General features: G+C 38.1%; 1 long non-coding RNA gene across 1 annotated transcript in view; it reads left to right on the top strand.

Moving 5' to 3' along the window:
- The first annotated feature begins 182 nt into the window (after positions 1-182).
- LOC308071892 overlaps positions 183-25,694 on the top strand; it is a 65,465-nt gene continuing 39,953 nt past the window's right edge. Inside the window, exon 1 of the long non-coding RNA XR_013931360.1 lies at positions 183-5,782. This is a non-coding gene — a long non-coding RNA (uncharacterized lncRNA). The remainder of the gene's footprint in view (positions 5,783-25,694) is intronic.

Genomic DNA, 25,694 nt, shown 5'->3' with positions numbered 1-25,694 from the left:
GTTGCTGGGCGACCGGGCCGGGCCTCGCCGAGGCGGCGGGGTGGGGTGGGGCCAGGCCGGGCCGGGCCGGGCCGGGCTCCCGCCGTGGCTGAGGAGGCTTCGTCCTCCCGGGCCGGGCTCCCCTCATCCCCCGGCCGCAGGGCTCGGGCCGGTAGGCAGAGGTGAGGGAGGCGCCGGCCGGGGGGGAGCGGGGCCTGTCGCCGCCCTGGCTGAGGGGAGGGCGGGCGGGTGGAGAGCCCGGGCCCGGCGCAGCCATGCCCGCCCCGCGGGGCCGGGGGCCGCGGCTGGGGCGCTGATGGCTGCGGGTAGCCGTGCCTCTGAGCCGGCCGGGTTTATGGCTGGCGGAGCGGAGAGGCCGCCTTGCGCCGTGCCATCGGTTGGCCTGCATTTGGCATCGGCGGGGCGCTACGGCGCGGTGTGCGGTGCGGGAGGGTACCGCTCCCGCGGGGGTAGCCGGAGCCCGCAGCAGGCCACCGTGCTCCCAGTAAAGCAAAACAGCGCCTTCCCGGGGGGAGGGCTTCTGTGCCCGCTGGAACATGACATCACTACAAATAATTATTGCATAACTGTCCCGTCGGGGATGCCATTGATATTACAGTCTTTTTGATTAACTCCAGCAATGACAGCAGCAGCTTCTATCTAGAATCTCCCAAGGATACTGTTTAACTTATATTCCAGTTGCCAAGTCCATTTCTGTCAAAAACAGCCTTTGTGGCTGTGTACCCTTTCTGTGAAAGCCCAAAGCCTTGGTGTGTTTACACTCCCCTGCGGGAGCTGCCCTTGGCTCTTTGGCTTTCTTTCTAAGGTTCCGATCCTCCATCTAAAAAGTCTACACTTCAAAACATTTCTACATGTAAAAAACCAAGTGTTACAGTGATTGTATGTTTGAAAGGATATTGGGCCATGTGTGCAAGCTTCTAGTAGTGGTGTTTGGTAGTTGAGGCTTACCCACTTGTTACTGTAACTGTTTGGATTTCAGAATTGGGTATTACAAAACTGCTGGGTCCTTTTGATTCCTTCTGTGTGTGGCTTTTCTGAAAAATTGTGCATAGAAGCCAGTAACTGGCTGTCTCCCAAAGCTGTTGTTTTCTGCAGCCACACCAGGCAGCAAACAGGTCTTTAGCTTGGGATGTCATCCTCTCAAATTGAGCTCAAGGAAGAGGTGGTGGGTCACGTGAAACAAGGAACTTGAATTACATCATCAGCAAGTAGCTTCTGGTCTGCTAGTGACTGTGAGCAGGTGAAAGACCTAAAAAAATTCGCTAAGAGTTATGCAATAAGTGCTAAGTAAAGGTGTCTATGAGAGAGCTGTGAATTAAGTTAAAATTGCCTGAAGGCAAAATGAGTGTGCCAGCTTCTGTTCCCTTATGGGTCATGGGTCTGCATCTGCATACACAGGCTCTTAAAATCACTTTTTCTGTTGGAAAAATAAAGGTGTTGAACTAAATCTAGCCTAATCTGAACTAATAAGAGACTAATGTGAACTAAATCTGAAATGGGAATGTTTTCATTCCACAGTTCAACCAAGTAGTTCATTTAAAGTTATTGCCAAGTGTTTTTGCATAGTCTTGGCCAAATTTTTGATGGGAAGATTGAAGAAAGTAGAGATTCAGCCCTTCATGTGTGGCAGTGCACTAGAAAAGATAGTTTAATAGTTGTTGATAATTCTAATCCTTGTTTTTCAGTCTTCTGTTGTGGTAACACGGCATATGTTCGCAGAGGTTGCATATCCAGTGTGAAGGGCTTTGTCGTGCAGTGTAATGATAGTGTAGTGCAGTGCAAACTTCAGCTAAATGCTGCTGTCACAGAGCATTCCAAGGGAAGATGCTATGGTTAGTGAGGAGTGGCTGTGTCTCTTATTAGATTGAATCATATAGAGGGAGAGAGGAGAGCAGTGGGCAGGCTTTCAGGAATACAAGCCTTTCTTCTTCAGCCGCTTTAAGAAAAAGAAATGTTGGAAACCCATATCAACAAATCTGTGCTGTTCCTAAAATCAGAGTGGTAAAGCTGTTCTTTGTCAAAAACCTGGATTACTTCATTAGCTTCTAGAAATGTAATAGCTGCTGCTTTTCCATTAAGCTGTTTCCGGTTACATGCTACTGTGAACACACCTGTCAAACAGAATGGTGTTTGGACCAATATACATGTCATTGCACAATTAGTTGCTCTTAAGTTCAACAAAACAGCCCCAGGATATATCAGCAGTTCTGGAGATAACACTGCACCTCTTCTGAAGGGGGCGCTTACAATCCTTACCTCACCATTACAAGGATGACTGTATGCTGACAAGGAAACAGGCTTCTGAATGAGCTACCAGAATACCATTGCAAAGCTTCCTGTAACTCCAAAAGAAAATCTGTACTGACTTTACATCGCTGCCTGTGATGTACTATCCTACACTAGAACCTCTCTGGAAAAATAATTAAATAATCCCCTCATCCTGGAAAAAGTTCTGTGCTTTGAAATAAAGCTTTCCCAGAATTTTCCATTTGCCCTTTGTAGGTTTCAGGTGGTGCTCTGTGTGAAACAACCTTCCTGGAAGTCAGTGAGTACTGAGCAGAATTGGACTATGTGTGAGCCTTGCATAATAAATGCCCTCTACAGCACAACTGCCATGATCTATGGATCCTACTCATTCCCATCCCAGAATGTGACAAACTTGCTCAATATACTGAATGTCCTCATCGATGTTACTGGGACGAACCTGAAGAGCTACCAGCCATTAGAGTGGCTCTCACAGGCTGAAGGACAGAAATGGCCAGTCAGCAGCTGAAGAATATTTTCACAAAGCAATCCAAGTGGACCGATGGAGTGCCTCCAAAACATATTCCCAGAGCTTCACTTTTTTAACTGGGGTGGATGCTTAAAAACTGTGGTTTCAACAGAAGCATAAATTTGGTACTTAATCTTGTCATTATTCTTCCTTTCAGCCCTTTGCTTTCACATAGGCAATAATTAACAGCTATTCTTTAAATTCCATGATGATTAAAACCTCTCCTCATTTCTAAATGCTAATATTCTTTTCTCTATTAAACATCTAGATTTTTACTGGAATCGGAGTATTTTAATTCTTATTAGACGTTTGAAGGGCCACAGATTTTTAACAACTTAGATCTATTAATCTGATTAAAATATATATTTTTCTATTGCCTTCTGTCTGGAATCCATTTTCAGCACAGACAGAAGGAGGGAAGTTAAGAAAGAGATGTGTATTCCCTAACTCAACAGGGCTCTTTGTTTTCAAGCAATAAAAATAAAGAGGATCTTTTTTGAGTTTCCTTTAATTATGAGCCTGAGGGTAGAGGGAAAAGAGGAGTGATTTTTTTTTTTTTTTTTTTTTTTTTTTCTCAGTATGATGTTTGTGATGTAGTTCTGCCTGGAGGAGTTGCTGTTTTGTTGCTAAATTATAACTGTATCTTTCCTGTGGCTGTAGAGGAGATTTGGCTGTGTTACATTTCTGATTTGTGGTTGTCTTCCTTTTTCTGTGGGAGCTCTCCAAAATGGTAAATGGGAGTTATGTCTGTGACTTAAATGTGCTACTTTCTGTCTTTCACAATCGTATGGATTTCCTTTTGGTATGAACCAGAGCTGAGTGTCAAGTCAGTTCTTGCAGTCTGGCTTTTTCATTTTAGAGAAAACATGATGCATTTGAAATGTATTTGAAATACCATTTTCTCATTAGATCGTTAGGTTATGCAAGGTGGAGGATGGCAGTTACCCTTAAAGCGATTTATTATGTTGTGGTTGTGAATCTAATGAGGGAAGATGGGATTCAAGAAGGGACATGATAAAAGTTTTTGTAGAAGTGGGTATAGTCTGGGTGATGAAGGGATATGAGAAAATTAATGTTTAAAAAAAAGTTTAAAAATCCCTCAGTGTGTACAGTTCTGCTGTTACTTAGGAGCAGCCCTTGATCAAGCATAGGCACCAAGTCGTATCCTGTAGTTTTCTTCTTCCTGGGAGTCTCCTGGTTTTTGAAGCAGCAAAGTCAAGAATGCATGGCTTTTTGAGAAATGAAGAAATTATTTTGTCTTATTCCTTAGGGGGTAACTTCCTGTCTCTGAGCAAGTGTAAGCAGAACTGTCAGTGATCCTGAGCATTTTTCTTTTCAGGTAGAAAAAGAGTAGTTAAGATGTGAGCAAGAAACTTAGGAAGTGTGCAGTCTACTGCAGGGAGTTTTAGGTAAGTCATGTAATGCTTTCTGACAAATAGAGATAGCACGTTTTGGACCTCAGAGTAATGTGGTGAGCATAACATTAAGACCGTTTGCCATGTGAATACCTAAGATAAATAGAAATTGCACATTAAAGCCTTTACCTGTTTCTTTTGAACTTTTACTACTTTCTGCAGAACAGATAGCGCAGCATCTGTATGAACTGAAACAACACAGCTATTCATAGAATCTGCTGTAGTCTATTAGTCTCAAAAATCAATTTATTCCATTTGTGACATTTGTTACATCATTGAAAATTTGAATAACTTATAAAAAAAAGTCCCTTTTTTTATTTCTGTCATCAAATTTTAGTAAGAGCTGAAAGCATTCAGCTCTAACAAATTTTGTGATAGTTACCTGAGAATCAAACTTTGATTCATGTAATAGTTTAGTATTAAATGAAAAGCTATTTCATAAGTCTATTAATTTCTAATTGATATTTTGTCAGCTCGTTTATTCACAAGGTCAGTACAGGATTGTTTACCTGGTAGTGTTTATCATGAAATTATATCATGCATGAATTAGAGAATTTCTGAATGTTTTGTTGTTGCTACCGCTGTTAGCCAACAGTGTAACTTGAAAGTTTACATTAAACGTGACTCACGAAGCTCAGAAATAGATTAAGCCCTGTTGCTGCATTCTCCATTCTAATTCTTCCTGCCCTCGCCTTCTTCCCCACCCCCAAATCAAAGTTTCCAAGACTGTAGAGTCAAAACGTTTCACATAAATCTTCTTGACGCAGCTCAGGCTCTTTGAAACTTTTGTTCTGTTCTGTTTATTTCTTCCCAAACTTCCTGTCACTTCCTCTGTATCCACTGGATCTTTTTTTGTTTGCTCTGGCCTATCTGCCTTTATCTAGGACTGCCAGTGGACTGGAACTCTGGTTTTCAGCTGATATTAAAAATGTATAACTTTATTAATAAAGTTCATAAAGAAATAGCTGTAGTATACTGTGAATCACAATGGGAAATGTATTTTGCAAAGCAGGAACAGTTGGGTAAACAAGTTAAAAAACCCACGTTGTTTTCCCGAGGGCTCCTGGTTTTATAGCTGTTGAGGTTCATACGTTCTTTGGGACTTGTCTCTTGCTTTGGAATGCCTTACTGAATGTGTGAAGTTGAAAATGGACTCAATAGATCATGACTACCATTTTGAAACTTCCATAAACAGCAGGGCACTGCGTGCTGTGGAACATTTATCTTAAGTGAGCACAATGCTTAAAAATCCTTAATCTATTGCTCATTCAGTTGAATGCACAGCAGAAGCAAAACCATGCATGAACATGTGTGTCAAGGCAATATATTTAAACATTAGCAGAAAAGCACCATGCAGCTTACATTAGAGGAGAGAATTGTTGCTTTGTGAGTATTTAATCTTTCATTTCTTTGACTCGTCTGCATGTTTAAATCTCAAAATATCTTTTTATTGAATGATTCTGAGTTGGTATCTTCGTTCTGCCCTACGTTTAGAAGTAATGCAAGTAAGATAAAGCTGTTTCCCAGTGGGGTGTGATCCTGTCCCTGTTGAGCTCAGTGACAGTTCTTGCAAACTGAAGTGATGCAGGACTGGGTGAGTAGGTTCTTGAACAGGAGAGTTTGCTTCTTCTTGGTTTCCTTTCTTCATGTGGATTGATGTGTGACCAAAACCCACGGGTTTGGCTACTGAAACACACAATCTACACAATGTTAAAAGTGAAGATAGTTCTAAAATTTGATTCCCTTTCAGTAACTGCTTTTAAGATCATTTTAATGTACTGATTTTGTTTGTAGTCTACTGCTTCCCCCCCTCTAGCAGCAGGTATGTAAATTGTACTTCTGGTCATTGGTTTGTGTTTGAACTCAGATAACTTCTTACATCTACGTTGTTGTAAGCAAAGACTTTCTAATTAGTTTTTGTCTAATTTTGCATACTTTCTGGAACTGAGAGATTTCCCACAAAAGCTCGGTTCCTCCCAGTAAAATCACTAACTTACTTTTGAAAGTACATTTCAGTGATACAGCATGCCTAATTACAAGTTGGTTTTTTTAGCTTTTTAAGTTGATTTATGTTATAAATAATTAAGTGATTTTTTAAGGATCGAGTTGTATACTGCTTCAATTTTATTCAAGACTCTTACTAAAAACTGATTTAATTTTCACATGATCTATTATTGTTTTATTCACATTTTAGAAAAATGAAAAATTGCAATAATTCATCGTGTTAGCTTATGTCCTAAAAGCCCTTTGTAATCTGGGAAAATAATATTTTTTAATCTTCATGCTATACTAAACAGTACTTAAAGTCTAGTTTTGCTTTAACTTCTGTGATTCCGATTGCTTTTAATAACTGTGATTACAGTGTAGTATCCTGCCTGCCTCCTGGGCAGTTATGCCATCTTTAGTGCAATCTTTGTAAGGGCTTGAAAATGCAGATAAAGAAAACCAGGTTTTATTCTTTTGCTACTTCATCGCTGCTATAGAGTTTTGTTGTTTTGAGATTGCTGTTGTGCTTAAATGCTGGAGTTATTTGTCACCCTAAAGAAAGATTCTTCAGCTGCTGAAAATAAAGAGTGCATCTGTAATAAAGGTTATTATGATTAATTTTTGTGCTTGTTGTCAGTTCTTTAAAGAATATAATTTCAAATCTAAAAGGCATATGATTTTTTATGTAATGAGCCCTTAGAATATGTTCCTGTGCCACTGAGATCAGTGATAGTAGGATGAGGTAAGAATTGTTTATTAAAGGTTAAGATTTTTAAGTTTATTGAGAGTTTTATCACTAGTGGATAATATTTTGCACCAAATAAAGTAGAAATTACCACTTATTTCAGAAGGAATTTAGGGTGAGGCTGAATTTGCTGAAAGGTCTGTTTTTACTCAGACTTGGAATATGAGGATTATCTGTTGACATATGTATTTAAACCAAACTGGTGTGAATACAAACCAGATGTTTCTTGGGAACATTTTTTTATAGTGCATTTGAACTGTAAAACAAAGTGACATTTTTTTTTTTTTTTAAATCAGCATTTCTGATTTTGCATTGAGGAAATGTGTATTCTAAGGTCTGGTAAATCCAGCAAAGTGTTACTTTGGAGATTCTTGTCCAGTTACAAATAGCAATCTTGTACAATATTAAATGTTGCAATGAAAATCTAGATACAAAATATAATGATCATCTGTATAAAAAAAATAATGTTGACATGAAACAAATAAATACTCTTTTAAAATAATTTTCAGCGATTATTTTAAAGACGAGGTTAAATCTGGATTTCCACATCCTTTCTCACTGGGCACATGAGAGGCTATCAGCAAGTAACTGGCTATGTCTAATGAAGAATCTAGTACTGAAACCCCCTTCGGTATTGTTTACCGGTACCACACCTGGTTGCATTGATTTGGGGGTACCATGTTATAAAACTTCTTCTGTGCTGTTCATTCTCTACCTGTAAACTCACCAAGAGTGACAGTGGAGATAATGTATGGCCCTTGTCTTGCAGTCTCTTCTCCCCTCATGAATGTGCTTCACAAGGCTGAGGAAGAGATGGGATGGTGCTGTTTTGAAGCTAATCCCTTCCGTGCAAGAGTGGGTTAGCTGCACCCATAGACTGTGGTGTTGGAATGCGTTAGTGCCATAGGTGTTAATTTATATTCTTTCCAGTAACAGGAGTAAGGGATGTTACTTGGAGTTATTTTTACTTTTTTTCCCACTTGATGTTTCTCAAAATGAGCTTGACGGTTTCTGGTTTGTTGTAGTGCTCTAGCATTTATAACAAAACATTTTGTGATGATACACTTACTAAAAATAAGCCTATAATTTGGACAATTAATTACTATAAACTGTTCCTGTAATGCATTGTAGTGTTAACTCTTGATTCGTTCAATCATAGGAGTTTTGCTGTTAATATGATTGGGAAGATGACTGTCATGGTTTTTGCCTGGTTTGCTAAATACTTGGATCCACAAAAGAGCATTAATTTCTCCCAGAACTGGATTGTAAGTTTATAACAGAATGCAGTAAATTAAAGGAGAGCAGCTGCACAGAGGAAGAAATATTTTCTAACCTTTCCTGAGACTCCTTTTTTTTTTTTTTTTTTCATTGTGTGATACGATATACAGAGAACATGCTGAAAGTCCCTTTTGTCCTTTTTTTGGTATCTTCAGATACCTTTTCTCTAAAGCTTAATGGTTTACGAAGAAGTCCTATAACATCTGACACTGGACGTGACCTGAGGTTTTGCGAGTTAACGCTGACAATTGTGTTAGTGAAGCATTGTGTAACATTCAGATATGACAGAATGTCCTTCCTTCTTGTATCTGCTTTCTGACAATTTCCATTTTAGGAATATTAGCTCACTTTCTGATAATACAAGGTACAAGTTGCACAGATGGATGCAGATTGAAACCAACTTCACAGAGATCGGATGGGTCCTTTTCTGAAATACGCTATGGTTGTCTGTACCATCTAGTTGTGCACAGGCAGAAATACCCAAGTTCTGAATAAGCTTATGGTAGCCATATGTCACAGCATAGTGTCTAGTTTGGGTCTTTAATGTGGCACAGTGCTGTTGTGATTCATGTTGGAACTGTGGCTGAGACAATATAGAAGCTCATATTGCATATTATAAACTTATCTTTAAAACTATTTCTAAAACTAGGAAGTTCTGATTTAGAAGAGGATAGAGACAAAGAGCATGTTGTATAATATGCTTATACTATTCCATTAAGATAAAGAATAATTCATTGATAATAATATAAACTGGACGTAAAAATGTAGTAATAACTTGACCCTCTACACTGAACTATAGATATGTAAAATGTGGTACAAAAATGCAGTTAGGTATTTAGATGTTTGTATAGCTTTGTCAATATTGTTCAGCTGCACAAAGGATATGTTCATTTAGCAAATGGTTTAGGCTTGCTTGTACTTTTTTTTTTCTTTTCTCGTCTGGGTGATGTTAACCCCTTGCAGAAAGGCAAGAGCATCTTAAATAATAATGAGTTTATTGTGCAAATAAGCCATAGGTATTAGTAGATGCCCTAAAAGGTGTCCAACAGTGACAAGGGTTTCTAGCATTGCTTGCAAAGCCTGGGTATATAAACTCTGACCAACATGAAGCTGAAACAGCTGCCGGATTTACTAGCGGTTAACTTTATTTGTGAGTGCTCAGAAGTTTGGGAATTTGACTAGTCACAGACAATATATCAGGTTGGGAACTTCAGTCATCCTTTTTTAATGTGTACCCAAGGATTTGATACCAGCTCTTTTGGGCTTGGTTCGTTTTTGCATCATGACTTGTTTGATCCAAATGCTACTGAAAGCAGTACGAGTCTCTCCATTGACTTTGATCCCCGGATGACATAATAAGCATGTGTTGATCAATTCTCTGCAGTTCCTAATATACACCCTCACATAAAGGAGGACCATTAGTGGCCATTGTCACTGTTAGTCAGTTTCCAGTAACATCTCATTTTTATTTTCAGGTTCAAACCCCCAATCCTACATAATATTACAAATAAACCATATAAACAAAAAGTTCTTGTCACATTATTGGGATAGTAGAAGCAACATTTTCTAAACTTGGTACTTTCCGAAAATCATGCTCATAGGTCCATGTGACATGTTACAAAAGTTGCTGATGTCATCGTTTGGTTTTTGAACATGACTTTCAACTTGTAGACAACTGAAGGTTGCTGCAGCCTGTAGGCAGAAGGACACAAAGGGCAGGGTGTTGCGTAGCAAAGTGTAACTGTGACTCAGCTTTTGCTGAAAGTAACACTCATTTCAGTTCTCCTACTTCCTCCTGATTATAAAGAAATGCCCTACAGCACTGGAGTAAAGAAACAGTGCACACTTAATACTTTCAAAATTTACTAGAAATAGCAAACTGCAGAAAAGCAAAGCAGTAACTAGCAGTGTTTCTTTCTTAGCTGTGAAATTTGTGGGAAGTACTCATGCTACAGTGCTATTTCTGGATTTTATGAGCATAATGTCTATTGCTTCTTGTACATAGATGTCATAAAACATTGGACAAAGATGAAAACTTTCTGTTAAGATATCCCCTAATACAATTCAGCTTCGCTATAAAGATACTGACCTGTGATAGTAGCACAAGTATTTCGGGAAAACTTAAGTGAAGTTCTTCCACTGATAGCATGTTTTTCATGCTTGGTATCTCTGGTGTGTATCTCTGACAGCAGAGATGGAAAAATCAGTAGCATCAGGACAGGATGGGCACTCGTCTCATGCAGACCTTTCTGACCTTTTTTTTTATGCGTATGAGAACTGGTGCTCTTAGATTCCTTGAACAATTCTGTAGTGTAAATAGCATAGTGGTAAATAGGTAGGTTTGTGGGGGTACTTTTCATTAAGTTTGTCTTTTATTTCTTTCTGCTGCCATGGACCATGATTTCTACTCTGCCCCTCATACCACAGGAATTCCAAAGCTTCCATGGCAGCATCCCCTACAACTCTTTTCCACATTTGCCCCAAGACCACAGAGTGGAGGTAAATGTAGCACATTTGTTTTAAAAAAAACTTCAGGAGTTACCAGAGAGACACCAACAGGATTATTTTCTTGAATCTTTGTCCCACCTTCTGTTTCTGACAAGAGGAATGCCTGGTCAAGAATCACAGGATTATATAGATTGGAAGGGATCTCTGGATTTTATGTAATTCAAACCACTGCTGAAAGTGTGGCCTACTTAGTTTGCTCCAGGCCTTGTCCAGTCAGGTTCTGAGCATTTCCAAGGATAGAAATTCTACATCTTCTCTCAGTAACTTGTTCCAAGGTTCGACTGCCGTCATGGTGGATGATTTCTTAATATTTAATCAAAATTTCCCTTGTTGCAGCTTGTGTCTGTTGCTTCATCTAATGTAGTCCTTTCACTGCACATTTCTGAGAAGAGTTTGATTTTACCTTCTCTACACCTTTCTATTAGGTCGTGGCAGACAGCAATAGGAGTCCTCATGATCTTCTCTTCTTAAAGCTCTGCAATCATGTTTTCGTTAAGAGTGCTGCTTTGGTGCTATTTAACTCTCCTCTGTTAGGTTGAAGGTACACATCTCATCTTTGGACAAGAGAAGGTTTGTTCTGCCTTCAAGGCATTTTTGTAACATTCCCAGAGCAGTAGCTGAAGGATCATTAAAAAGCCTCAAGACTGGAAAATATATTGAGATACCTCAGATATGTGTCTGACCTTTACAATGGGAAGTAAGAAAAAGAGCCAAGGCTTGATGCTTTCCACAAACAAGACTGGTCCTCTTTACAGCTAGACACAATGGCATAACAAAATTGCTTGAAACTCTATGCACCTACGCATCAACACTCCCTTCTGGTAATCTCTAGGACCTTTCTGGTGCCACCCCTGCTAGGGATTTGTGTGACAGCGTTGGTTCTATAGAGGAAATTTTTTTTCTTACTTCTGTTGTCTCTCTTGTTATGTATCAAAGTATCCTTCTCACTACTGAAAGGTTTAGCATGTTTAGTGGTTCTTACCTGGGTATTCCTTTCCCTCCTTTGATTCAAATGCCACTACAGATTGAAGGGTAGGGTAGAAACCTCTAATGTCATTTTTCTTTGAGGCAGGCACCCGCATTGGCATTGCGATCTCTACTGATGTTAGAATCAGCATCAGACTGGCAACACCATCCTATTTTTACTCCTGTTGGTATAGCCTCACCTGTGCCAATAAACTGCTTACTCCCACAGCTAAATTCCAGATCTGCTGGAAACGCTGCATGTGGTAGATCCAGGAGCCATTCTCACATGTTTTCTCTGCTGTTCTCTACCCTTCCTCTCAACTGGATGCATGTTTTCTTGAGGTAGGGGGAACAGAGCAGGATTAAGATAAAAAGCTGGAGATTACTCTAGATTGTGCTCTAGAGAATTGCCTTTACAGGTACCTCTCCCTGCTGCGGGACAAGGGTGGCTGCTGGGGGCTGCAGTTCTGCCAGTTCCGCCCCACAAAGCGTGCTGTATTCAGGCCGTATCTCCAGGAAAGTAAGATGTCAAAATGGTGGCTTTGGCTGTTATTTCTTACTCTGCATCAATGAGAAAGATCTCATAATTCACTGGGAAGCTTTAGGCATTTCTCTCCCCGGAATCACTTTCAGTAGCTCTCCCCAGCAGCTATTAACTACTTCACAGAAGCTCAGTGTTGCAATCAGCTTACTGAGCTGAGCCCCAAGTGACTTCAAAAGCAGAAGAGCTGCTGCTTTGAGATGCTTCTGCTGGAGACTGATATTTGCTACCCTTTTTTTTTCCTCCCAGATGCATTCCCAGTTTTTGAACTGCTAATCTAGACTGCTGGTCCAGATTATTCCAAGAAATGTGTTTGCACAAACAAAGAATAAATAAGCCATAGAGCCAGAGACAGGTGCTTGGAACTTGTAGCAGTAGTCCTCTTTACCATGGCATGGTCTGGGTTGTACCTGTTTCTTTCTGTAGGGCGTCCTGCTCTACCAATTTTTTTAAATATGGGTCATTTGACTTAGTCTTTCTATAAAAGCCTTTGCTGTTGTGTGACTGTATGGAGTGTTTGCCACCTTTTTTCTCTTGAGTGAAAGTCCAGCGTAAGTTAGCATTTAGTGGTGGACTTGGGCAGTGTTAGGTTTGCAGTTGGACTCTTATCTTAAAGGTCTTTCCCAACCTATATGATTCTATGATTCTCTCTCTTCCATAATCTCCAAGGACTGTAGTCAGCTCTGCGTCTCGTTTGTGCAGGGTTACCTTCCATATGCAAGCAGCTGTCTTACTAGGTAGCGTTTATAAAACTTAGCATCATGTAGTCTGCCCATAGTATTTTCTTATCATCACAGGATGAGAATCCCGACATAGTCTGCTGCATGAGATGATGTTGATAGCTGCTAAAGGGTTGCAGATGTTTCAATGGGTGGTCTTCAGCTTCTGGTGCTAGGTAAGGTCAAGTCTATTTGGCAATGGTATGATTACTACAAAAGATCTTGTTAACTTTTAATAACTCCAAACTAATGTACTTATCACTAGTAGCAGGGTGGGGTTTTTTTTGGTGTCTCTTTCTATAAGGGCAAAGATCTTCAAAGTTTTATCCAAATTTTTGACATAAAGAAGTACGTTGATATTATTTATCTTCAGTTTTCATGACTGAGCTTCATAGGCATAAGGGAGAGGGAAGGTTTACAGCCTCAACTGTTTGTTTAACCCTCTGTGTTATTCTAAACTGAAGCCTTAGCATTATCCCCTTTATTCCACATGTAGAAAAAATAAAATGTATCTCTGCCTATCCACAGATACTTTCTAACATGCGTTGCCAGAGCTAAAGTGTCAGCTTATAAATTTTTTAGATTACTATTGCATTACCTAGATTACCTTGTGACTTCTAAGTAGCACATGCAATATAGCAGGGAAGTGAACCTTTTTTGTAATTCTGCAGACTAATTACTTGGTCACCCATTCGTATCATTGCAGAGCACTGTCACTGTGAGGGCTGATGCAGGTTTGGTAACGTTCATGTCTTCTAAATAGACCATGATTCTCAGGATCCATGAAGTACACTTTGAAAAGCATACAAAGAAGAATTATAAACACAAGCAAAGTATCAGTTTTCCTTTTTTAGAATTGCCTGCTCTGTGAGGTCTCTTCTGCCTTTTCTTCCATTTCACCATGTGTTTCCGTCAGTAACGTCACATAATGGAATGGGAAACAGGTCAGAATGGTATCTACTCTGGTCAAAAGCACAAAGAAATGCTCATTTCACTCAGTGCCAAGAAACACCTGGCTCAAGTGCCCAGTAGTTGCCTCAGCCAAGAGTGGAGGAGATGTATCTACTCCGGGAACAGGATATGAAAAGGTTAGTAACTGGTTTTCCCTTCCACATAGAATGTGCCTGGCCATGTAATGTACCTCACAATGGAAATTATTGCTGTCTTAGAGAACTGTATACAGAAAAAAGTCAGTATAAGGAAACATTACATTGCTTTTTAAATAGAACTGTGCATCTGTTGAGGGGATGGGCTACTTTTTCTGTAGTAGCAATACTTATTATCTCTTTGATTAATGTTGCTGTTGTCTTCAAGCGTAGGAAAAGAAAGGTATTTAAGTAGGTTGTAGAGCATATTTTTGTTCCGTGCAGTAATGTTGCTGTGTTTCTTTGAGTGACAATTAGATAACAAAGCATGTCTTAAAGTATTGTAGTCACATTTTTACTTACAGATTAAGCTTTTAGAAGGAAATTTTTCTGATGGATCTTCTGTAATTATCTTAGATATTAGTGTTTTTCTTGATTGAAGTCTCATTTCCTGAGGAAAAAGAAATGGGTAATAACTGTAACAGAGGAAAAAAATATTTTGTTTACTAACATGTCAGCATGGTTGGTTATGTACTGATTCTACATTTAGGAGCCGTTTTTTTTGGTCTGCCTTACCCCATATGCGGATATCAGGGGACAAGAGAGCCAAAAGCTCTTGTCTTCCTCCCTCTGTGCTCTCTGTCTCTTCTCATAGCCACTATAGCCTCCTGCCACTGCGTTCCTCACCCTTGTACACAGTCAGAGCACAGAAGTCATTCAAGTGGAGGGAGCAGTCAGAATGCTTTTGTGTACAGTTATCCAGCAATCTTGTAATAATTTATAAGGATTGTATCAGGAGCACAAATTGGGGAATCTGGAGAATTGCCCTAAGCTGTGCTGATGGTTGTACTTGACCCTGACCCTCATGGAGGAAGGTGCAAGCCACCTGTCTTACACCTGTACCACTGCAGGTGTAAGAACAGTGATGAGTTTGAGTTGATGTGGACCATCTATAGGTATTGAGAGAAATCACACGGTAAGGACAGTCACTGTGAACCTGTCTCCAGACAATGGGCTTTTTTTTTTTCTGCTACGTAGCTTAGGTCCTCAAGTCAGCTGAAACAGGGACCACAGTGCAAAGTAATGTGTGAGGTAAAATGTCTGTACAGGAAATCCACTTATTTTTGCATGCTAGGCTGAATTCAGGTACATATTTCCTGGATTCTTTTATTGCAGTGGATTTTGCTACTCTCTGAATTATTAGTGGATTGTTTGTATTGGAGACATGGAAGCAATTGTGAATGTCTCTGAAATACTAGTAGCATATACACATTGTAAGCAAGTATCCGCACTATGAAGTGGTGGTGTGAGCAACTGATGAGTTGTGTAAATTGACTTTTACTTGTCCTTTAATTTCCCAGTGCCATATCAAGCTAGGGTTTTCTGGTGTGTTGTTTTTCTTTTTTTCTTTTTTCTTTTTTTTTTTTAACGTATAGATAGGATTTAATTTAAGGTCAATATTTAACTTGCAACTTGAGCTAAGATTACAGCAAAACCAAATCTAATATCAAATTTCAAAGAAGCCTGCAGGAGTGGCTGTTAGATCAAAAACTAATAGTTGATCTGACATGCCAGTCTCGTTCACGTATGGGCCTTTTGAAGAATGAAAGTATTAATTCCTATAAACATAAAGGCAAATTTTAGGAAAGCGAGGGCACTTTGTCATCCAAGCACATACTCTGAATTGAAGATTACAAGGAAGCATAGTTATAGATTTGATTTGGTAATATTGTGTAAGGATTCAGATTGTATTGCTGCTGTAAAGTTTTCAATTCCATTGAGCTTCCAACTGCCCAAAATAGACCGTTTTGCTAGCAATTGCTGAGCTCTGTGCTGCCCTGCCTAGATTGCTACAAGTAAGTATCCCAGCAAAGTATTCTAAAGCTAGAACAGGCATGTCTAGATTACACTGCAGCCAATGTTATGACTGCATTTTTAATTACTGTGCGTTAACATAATTTTTTCCTTTATGAGGATAACTCTTGGAGACACTTTTCTCCTTTGATTTTATTGTTTCTGTTGGTATAAGATGAAAGCCACTCTACAGGAGTGTAGAAGTTCTTTTTCTTAAGAAAAAAATACGTATGCTAGTGTGAATACATCTTACATGAAAAAAAATTGTCAGTTGTACTTCACGCTTTTAAAATTCTAAGCAAGATGTACACAAGAGGTTTCAAAGTCTTTAAATAGGACCTTATGATGCATACATTTTGGACTTTCTAAAAGCAAATATTGTGTTATGGAATTATTTTTACACATATCCAGATTTAGTCATTTGTAGATCAACTATAGATACCGATGTAGATCTGTTTTGTGGTAGAGAAGTAACATAGCAAGCAGTATAGAATATGAAACTGAAATGGGCTAAATTTAATTAATCTTCAGTGTTTGACTTAAATTCGTAAAGGACGTAGTTAAATCCTTAAATTCACTCATACTGAACAAGTAAGAATTAGAAAATTGCTATTTATAGTAGCGAAAAATGGCTTGCTAGAATACTAGGTGATCTAATGTTTTCTAGTCTAAATGCCATTTAATCTAAGTATTATTATCAGTGGCTCAAAAAAAGTTTTCTGTCAAAAATCATTGACTGAAATAGAGTGTGGTTTGTGAGTAGCCAATTTAAGACCAATATGAACAATCACCAAAACAATTTTTAAATGAGGACAGAAGTTCTGCTTTATAAGAATATTCTTCTGGAAGCTAGCGGTATGCTGAATTTCCATTAGTTTCCCCATGTGGAAGCAATCTTTCTCTTCCTTTCATAGCTACACATCTGTACCCGCTGCCACCTTCGTGAATATTGGTTTACTTCTCGAATGCATGCTCTGGGAGGGCCTGTTGGCATAAGTGGAATGTAACTATGCCCTGGAAAAATAGGATTTCAGGGTTCTTGTTTGTTTCCTGTACTGAATGTACAGTGCCTGGTCTTGCATTGCTCTGAATGCTGAGCAGACATTGCACTCAAAATATTAATCCTGCATAGATAACTCTTCCTCCTGGGTCAGCAGGAATGTTCATGGAAGTGCTCAATGCAGTTCTGCATTTCTGTTTTCAGTTACTGTTGAAATGGCTATCTTTTTTACCTGATAATGTGAATTTTTCACATGAAATCAGGCAATTTGTTCTGTTTGATGTTGTCAGTGTGCCTATACTAATCTATAACTTTATCTCTTCTGCCAAGTTTTTCACAAAGGAATGTCAAACTCCTTATATTTTGCATAACAATTTATTTGGTTTTTAATGCATAAAATGTGGTATTGTTTTAATGTATATATGGATGTGACACTCCATTTAACAGGGGGATATCAGTGGGAGTGCTGTTAGAATAGGCTCAAATGCTCTGCTCTGTATGGCGTGTGCATTATCTGTATTTAAGATAGGTTGGGTACAAATTCCAGATTCTAATCTCTACGTTTTGATGTGCATATGTATTAATATACCTTAGCATGCAAACCACTGTATTCATATGCATTCTTTACCAAGCTGGTGTTCTAGATGAGCACAGATTGTAGAGTTTGGTAACACGTAATTTTATGTATGTGTATGAATACATATAAAAATAACATTTATATCTATCTATAACATAAAATCCATTGGAATGGCGGTAATTTTAACTTTTTGATTTGTTGTAAGTTAGATTTATTTCTCAGTTTAATATTTGCTGTATGACTTTCTAATCAAGAGTTTTGTCATGCAGAAGAAAACAAGGGAAGTTATTAAAACCTACCTGTCACAGATAAAATATTTCCTTGTAGTGGATGTTGCCTCATATTGTCATGTGCAAGTGAAACTTTTTACAGCTGATTGATTATTAGAATTGCAGAGCATATTATAAAAACAACAGTCATTTACAATAAATGTAAATTTAGTTTTCTTTAGTTTTCAGTCTTGTGTTCTGGTAAGACTGTTTGGAAAGAAACCAAATATCGGGATTTTGTGTGACTCACTATGGTAGGTAATTCTTAATCTCTGAAGAATATACATTCTGCAGTCCTTGGGAAGTACCCTGTTGATTGTATAGGAGGTATTTGAATTGTTTAATGTATTACTAAACATTGGATTAGCAAATAATGCTTTACCTGAGTGAATTTTGCTTAGAGAGAAATTCCATGCTAGATAAAGTATACCACAAACTTAGAAGTAAATGAGAATGTGTTTTGTTTTTCTCAAGTCTGTGATCTGGAATGACAGCATCGGAGGGGGTTATGCTGTACCAGCAGCTCTTGGTAAAATCCAAACCCCCCACAAAATACATCTAGTTTCGTGTTTTGTTCTGTACTCTGTATGTGAACAAGGTTCATCCATGCTTGCAAGTCTTTTAAAATGATGTTATTATTACTGATGTGGATGTCTAGAAAATGTGTGCTAACTAATGTATACAAACACGCAGAGTGCATATTTCTGATGTTGAAATACTACAGAGTTAATGAAACTGCATGATTTTGCGGCAAGATCAGCAAAAATGTAATTGTTCAGAGGCAGTGTTATGAATAATTTTGGTTGGGTTTTGGCACTAAACTTGAAGTTAATCTTGTTTTGAGAAGCAGTGTCTTTTTGGGGAATGTGATATGTGTTAGATTTTGTAAACTTGTTCACAGTATTTCCTCTCACTAACAATCATTCTTATACCATGTGTTCTAAACTAAACAGTCCAGATTCCAGATGTATGTTGATGTCTATAGTACAAACATCTATTTTATCATCCTTTAGTACTGGTGAGTTATTTCCTCGGTTCAACTCTTAGGTTGTCTATGGAAAAATTACCTATCTATGAATTAATCAGGTCCCCTTATCCCCAGTTACTCTGGTTTCAGCACAGTACTTCTGGTTCAATGTGGGTATTTTAAACCAAGCCTTGCTCTGTTAATAGCATTTAAAGTTGCTACTACTCTTTACAGAAATGCTTTAGGTTTTTCATAGGTGAATGTATTTATGAATGTATTCATAGGTTCTTATAAACTAGTTTACCTAATTCAATTTTTTTTTTATTTGCTAAGTTTTTGCCTTATCTGAGTTATTCCTTCTCCTCTTATAATCCTATATATTTGAAAATTAGCTGTAGATATTTTTGCTAAGTGTATGATAGTGTGACTTTCTTCATGGAAGTCACATCTCATATTTAGTTGCTTAATTCATTGAGCTTACTTGCTTAAATGCTTTGCTATATCAGGGTTTAAGGATTTAATCCTTTACAACACTTAAGTATTGCATCACATAGATAAGATTTAAAAAGCCAGTGACCAGGCCAGATAATGCTATCAACTTCTATATTAATCTGATGAGAACTGTGAGTTAATGGTAGTTCTCTCAGGCGTGTTTATTTTCCCTCTCTGTTTCATTTCTGGTTTGAGCCTTTGAGAGTTTGGATTTTTCTGAAAGCAGCTGAATACCAGGGTTGTTCTCTGAAGTACATGAAGAAGGCAGATTCAATGTGTTAAGTTCTGCATAGATTCATATACAAGAATTTAGTTAGAATATATGTTGAAGTGTTGTATTACAGTTGTGAGATTAAATGCACACTATGAAATAAGCTATCAAATAAGAAACAAATTATACAGTCTCCTTTGTGCAAGGATCTGTCATCCTTATATAAGCATAGATTCAGGTATTTCTCCAAGTCCAAATCCAGTGGGGTTTAACACACCTTTTTTTTTTCTGCCCTGATATTGGGAAGGCTGTCCAAAGGATTTCCTTGTTGCAATGAGCTTGCTGCCAGGCCTCTGACAGAATTCAGAAAACGTGTTCAGCCATGTTTATTAATTCAACAGAATCATATCAGTAATACTGGCTGAGCAAAGTAAAGTCTTAACACTCAAGTCATTAACATTTCTCTGACTAAAGCACCTTAATTTTTAATGAAGCCATACTGTTTATTCCAAAACTTCAAGGAATGTCCTCAGTATCATTTTGAAATTTCCAACTGATAGTGATTATATATGAAAGATCTAGTTTCTGTTAAGTTTATTTGGTTTTACTTCATGTATCTCAGTCCCCTGGAGCATTTCTAAGTGGTCAAGCAACAAAAGTCAGAAGTGCCCACTTAGAACAGAAAAAACAGGGGCTTGTGGTTTTGGGGGAGGGAATAATGAAAGGCAAGGGAAGTTATGGTTGGTGAAATGGATGGAATAAGGATTGATGGAAGGAGGATTCTGGTAGGATTTTTTTTGTTGTCAGAAAATACAATTTTTCAAATGCAAAATCTTTTCTTAAAATGAAAAGCATTCTTGTGATTTTATTGAGAAGCAGATGAGCTGCTCCATTTTATCTCTGTTTTCCAGCCAAGTAAACAAGAGCCTGAGGGAAGCATGGAGATACACAGTTATTTCATTTACTAAAATGTAGCTATTATTTCTTCATTTTCAAGGCCTCCTTGTGCAGAAAGCTTCCACATATGAAGATTGACATTCACTGCTTCACATGTCCCAAGCTGAAAAATATTCCATACAGAAGTCATGTAACATCATGCAGTAAGACACTTGGAGCCAATTTTCACATTGCTCCATATGTGGGGTTTTGTTTTGCCATGGTGGAAAGAACTGTTGCCGTTGGGCTCTGTTTGGATCTGGAAGGCACTTGGAAATACATCGAGCTGCTTGCAGTTTAGTCACTAACTGGGGAGCAGTATACCTCGTGAAGCAGCGTTCTGCTATTCCAGTCCTTTTCCTTTTTTTTTTTTTCCCTGATACAAATGGCTTTATGTGGACTGGTGTACTAATAAGTCAGGTCAAACATATTTCATGTGTCACATTATTGTTTACTATTGGAAATTATCCATTTCTGACTTCTTGGGTGAAATGAATAGCATCGTTGAAAAAATGTAAACTGCCTCTGGCTTCATTGTGATGTGCTTGTATGACTGTGATCATGATGACACCTACAGTTTTTTATCGATCTCCAGCAATTTGAGCAAGGAATTCTGAGGTTTGGTAAGATGGGAAATTAAATTATGCCTTTCTTGGTCCATGTAACCAGTTTATCTTTCACACATCTACTGCTTCTTAAGGATGCCTTATTAACTATATGGAGTTTAAAAGTCAGAGCATTATATAATTCCTTCCCGTTTCAGTATTTCAGAGTATGGTGGTAATATACAAACTGTTGATGGAAAATGTACAGTAAGTTAACAGTACAGTTATCCCTTAATGTATGTTTCCAGGAGTCACAAAAAACACAACAGTTTATCAGCCTCACGTATAAAATATGTGTATGGTGCAGATGATTAACTGATATGGCTCACAGTTTTTATTACAGTGCTTTGATTTTCTATGACATTTTGTGAGTCAGGGTCCATTAGCTTCATTAAAAACTTGGTTTAGAAACATACACCGACCATGTCTGTGTTTTAGGAATTGGTATTAAAAATTCAATATTTGGGATTCAAGCTTAGAGGAAGGTGTAGTGGAATGCTGTGATACAGAGGTGTCTTTTGGAAAGAAGCCATTTGCGGTCAGTAAAGATTCTTTTCAAGGTTGTTAACCTTTTTATCCTTAAACTATACTTATATAGCTGCCTAAATTATTTCTGAACTTTCAGTTGGAATATATTCCCCAACCAAAACAATTGTGTAACACAGATGTTACCTTTTGCCCCATAGAGGCGTACCTTTCAGTTATGGCTGAAGTAATTGCTGGGTAACTTCTAAGATAGATTCACTGGTTAGAAATTTTCATATGCATCTGTTTGAATATTAATTAGGTTGTTAGGTTTATTATTATTATTATTATTATTACTGCATTTGTCAAACAGACTTTCTGGATGACTGTCCTATCTGTTCGCTTACAGTCTTGCCTAAGGCATGTTGGCTTGACAGCTCTTTCCTTAGAATTTGGAGTGTATTTGTTGTATTCATCTATTGTTGCTAAAATGTTTAATTCTGTAGTGTAAATGCACTGGAAGGCTATGACAGATGCATAGTTTTATATTAGAAATATTTAAATTTCAGTCTTTATGAATGCATGTTATGTGCAACTGAAGATTATAAAATTATACCTTGTTCTGTTTCATTTTCTCTTGACAGTGCTCATGTATTTTCTTCCTCTCTTATTAGTCTCAGGTTTTGCATCAGAATGGCATGTTCACATTTCAAAAATTTTTCACCAGAGACTTGCATCTTTTTCCAGGATGCTGGTATCTTACCAGAAACTTGTCTGTAGCTCCAGAGAGTGTGTGAGCTAAGACAGCCCATTACAGTTTAAATCTTTCCAAGGTCCATCCATGTTCCTCACTGAAGAACCATGTGATGATGAAGTGTTTTGAGGTTAGCGTGAAACTTTAAGGTTGATTTTTTTTCTTTCTTTCTTTCTTTTTTTTTCTTCTGACAAATACCAGGTCCAGATTTGTACAGCCTATCTGCCTCTCAGAAATCTGGGTCAGCTCATCATGTCTGTCTTTTTTTCTGTTATCACAGGTGTAAGAGTATAGGGACTGATTTTTATCATGCAAGATATGATGGAGCGTATCATGTGAATTATGGTAGTATTATTTTGCTTCTCCAAATAAGTGTGCTTTGATGGATAGACTTGAGAAACAGTGATAGAAGCTTCCTGTGGAACACAAGAGGAAAGAAGTACTTAACTAAGTGCCCAAGTCAACAGCGTAATAAAAAAAGAGGCACTTCCATTTCCTTTTCATTTCATTTCCATTTCCATTTCAAATTATCTTTATAAAAGTGAATTCCAAGCTCTGAACAACTGGAGTTTGTGTAGTAAGTGTCACACTGACATTTTGTGCTGTCCATAATGAGATGAAGCCACACCTTATAGCATTAGCTACATCTACCTGTCCTGTGTTTCGTCTAAATCTGCCTGTCCTGGAAGTGTCTTATTGTGAGTCTTTTTTCATGTGGGAAAGGAAACCAGTCTTAATTTTGATACTGTGGGTAGGCTGCCTGTTCTTTCACATGCATATTGATTGTAAAGAACTCTTATTGGGTTTGCCATGGGTGTGGCCATGGATGATGTTTCTAGAAGGTGTAACATCTGCGGGATGGAAGGGCTTCACCGCCTTGCCTGTGGCAGTAGTGAGGTGGTTGCGTTAGTGGTTGATCAGTGTGCACTGTGCATGACACTTTTCCATATCCCTGATCAAAACTTGGTCATTTAGCCAGAATCATTTTTAAGCTGCATAAGTAAGAACGTTTCTGCAGTGTGCATTTTTAAGTTCTCTTCTAATGGACGGTTACTTTGTCCTTCGCTAGGCCTTTCTATTTTAATGGTTGCAGAGGTTAATTGGATGCCTTGTGTTCAGATTTTAATGTTACATTTATATGGCTGCAGAAAGTGGCTTAGTGATACAACCCTTATATTTGTAAGGCTGAGGATCCTTGGAAGTGTAGGTCAGTTGCAGTATATTAAGGCTCTTCTTCACTCAGAGCCACTAAAATTTTAACATTTTTCACGTTTGTATGCGAATAGTCATATATTGTTAGTTGCACAACTTCCAGGTTCCCCCCAAAGCCTTGTTATGATGAGCTACTGAGCTGAAAGTAAGAACCTGTGTCCCCATCTTGGGCTCTGTTCCAGGAGCGCTTAGGTACACAGGGACAGATGCTCCTTCCTCATACTGTCTGCTGCTTACTTGCAGTTGTTACTCAGTTCCTTTAAGTCACAGCACTGGGATGCCAGCAATCCTGATACCTGAGATACTGCTTCATTTCTCCCATAAAGAAATCTGATTTGGCAGGGTATTTTTATTATTTGACTGGAACTTTTTAAGACACCTTAACTTTATGTTTTTCAGCTTTCTGTAAAATACTTCATACGCTGTAAATGAAGATGTATCATCTCAGAATCACGAGTCACATGTTTAATTGCAAATGACTTGAGCTTACTGCATTTTGGTGTCATTCTGTGATGTCCTCACCCAAGAAACAGCACATGATTATTTGTAAGTTTGCCATATCTCGGAGGAAATTTGATAAGGCTTTCAGAATCTGCGTTGTAAGGCCAGTAATTGCTGTGATCCAATAAGGAAGCCCTCTGTGGTGGCATCACTCGAGAGAGTAAGCGTGGTGTGACTGCTGCTGGCTTCTCGGATCATGCTGTCTAATGAAAGATTAATGAGGAGATGATGCTTTGTAACAAACATCTAATACTGCCACCAGGTCACAAGTTTGATTTGAACCAATCAATGTAATTCATTCTCCTAAAGGTAGCTAATGATAGCATGTTTATGAGAAATGAAATGGCCTGCAATCTAAGACAGCCTGCTTGTTCTTACTGTGTCAGCGTTAAAGAAACAGTATCAATTTTATAGTGTCATCTAAACCTTGGGAATAAAGTTTAAATTCTGAGGGAAAATGTTAGGAAAACTTTTTAAAAAAATGAAACTCGGGAAAACTGAACTAAGGGGATCCTTATATTAAAAATAAATTAGAATTAAATCTCAATGAAACATAAGGCAGAGGGGGAAGAAAAAAAGTTTCTTTCTCAGAGTTAATAGTGTCTGAAAGAGAAAAGAAAGCTTGATTTTTACCTTGGGGTTTAAGGATCAGATGTACATTAATGTCTGTGTTCTTAATCTTAAGAGCAAGTCACTTGCCTCTGAAAAGCAGGGGGTCAAGTCCCCACCTATGTCATACTGACCCATCTGAGGAGAGAGGGAAAGAAACTGGACCGTCATTCTTCTCCTCTTCTTTTACTGACAGAGGGCCAGATAAGTTTTTGATGTAACCTAGATGACTCTTCTGGTTTTTTAATTATACTAGCTATATTAATTCCTGAAAGCAAGTATAGGACGCAGAGGAGGATATGTATTCAGCTATTTCCCTCAGAGATAATCCTATGAGAGACTGATCAGTCAGAGAATTAGAGGGCAGAATGAGGAAACACAAGGCAAGATTTTCTTCTGACCTTCGTGCTAAAACCTTTGAACTAGATCTTGCTTTCTTGCTTCTAAGTAATATTGTGCTGTGAAAGTGTTGGCAATGAGTTACTGTAGCTGCACATGGAATGAGATACCGTAAAATATGAATAATGGAGCTTGACTTTTGAGCTCTCGACTATGAGATTTTCGTTTTCCAAACTGCAGAGTGGGAACTTGTACTCTTTTTTTCTTATTTTTTTTAAAAGAGAAAAGTTTAAATTACCTAATGAAAGATTCTAATTTTCATGGCAAAGTAGTATTGCTGTCCTCTAGGTACATATAGGACCATACTGACCTGGCTCCAGTTACTTAGATACAAAATATTTTAAAAAAACATGCCAATTTGTTTCCCAAATGAAAATAGTATTTGCTGAATATTTAGGATACTTGCCTGTGTTATACTTTCTGTCTAGATTGGTAATATCATAAACCTTGTAAATGTTAGCATTATTTCTATTAACAATGTTACATTCCTAGTACCTATAACAAATTGAAATTGTCATTAAAAATATCAATTTGTCATTAAAATACCAATACAGATCTAGAAAAGACATTAAAAGCCAGGAGAATTTTCATGCTAACATCATTTTCCAGAAGCACAGGTGCACCAAAACACTCCCTTGCAGTGAGTAAGCAGTCTGGTGAGTAAGCCATTTCTAAAGCACTGAATAGCAATTCTAATAGCAATTTCAGACTTGTATTTTGCCAGTTCTACACAGTTGTAAGAAAAGTTGTCATTGGATTACATTTCTCGATGTTTAGCTTTCTACTTTTCATTGTACAGTAGGGGTGAGAACAAATTAATCAGCCTT

This window comes from Falco punctatus (assembly GCF_963210335.1).
Source record: "Falco punctatus genome assembly, chromosome: 12".
In the NCBI taxonomy this organism is placed as follows: domain Eukaryota; kingdom Metazoa; phylum Chordata; class Aves; order Falconiformes; family Falconidae; genus Falco; species Falco punctatus.
The sequence above is the reverse complement of the archived record's forward strand: the minus strand, read 5'-3'. Positions and strand labels throughout refer to the sequence as shown.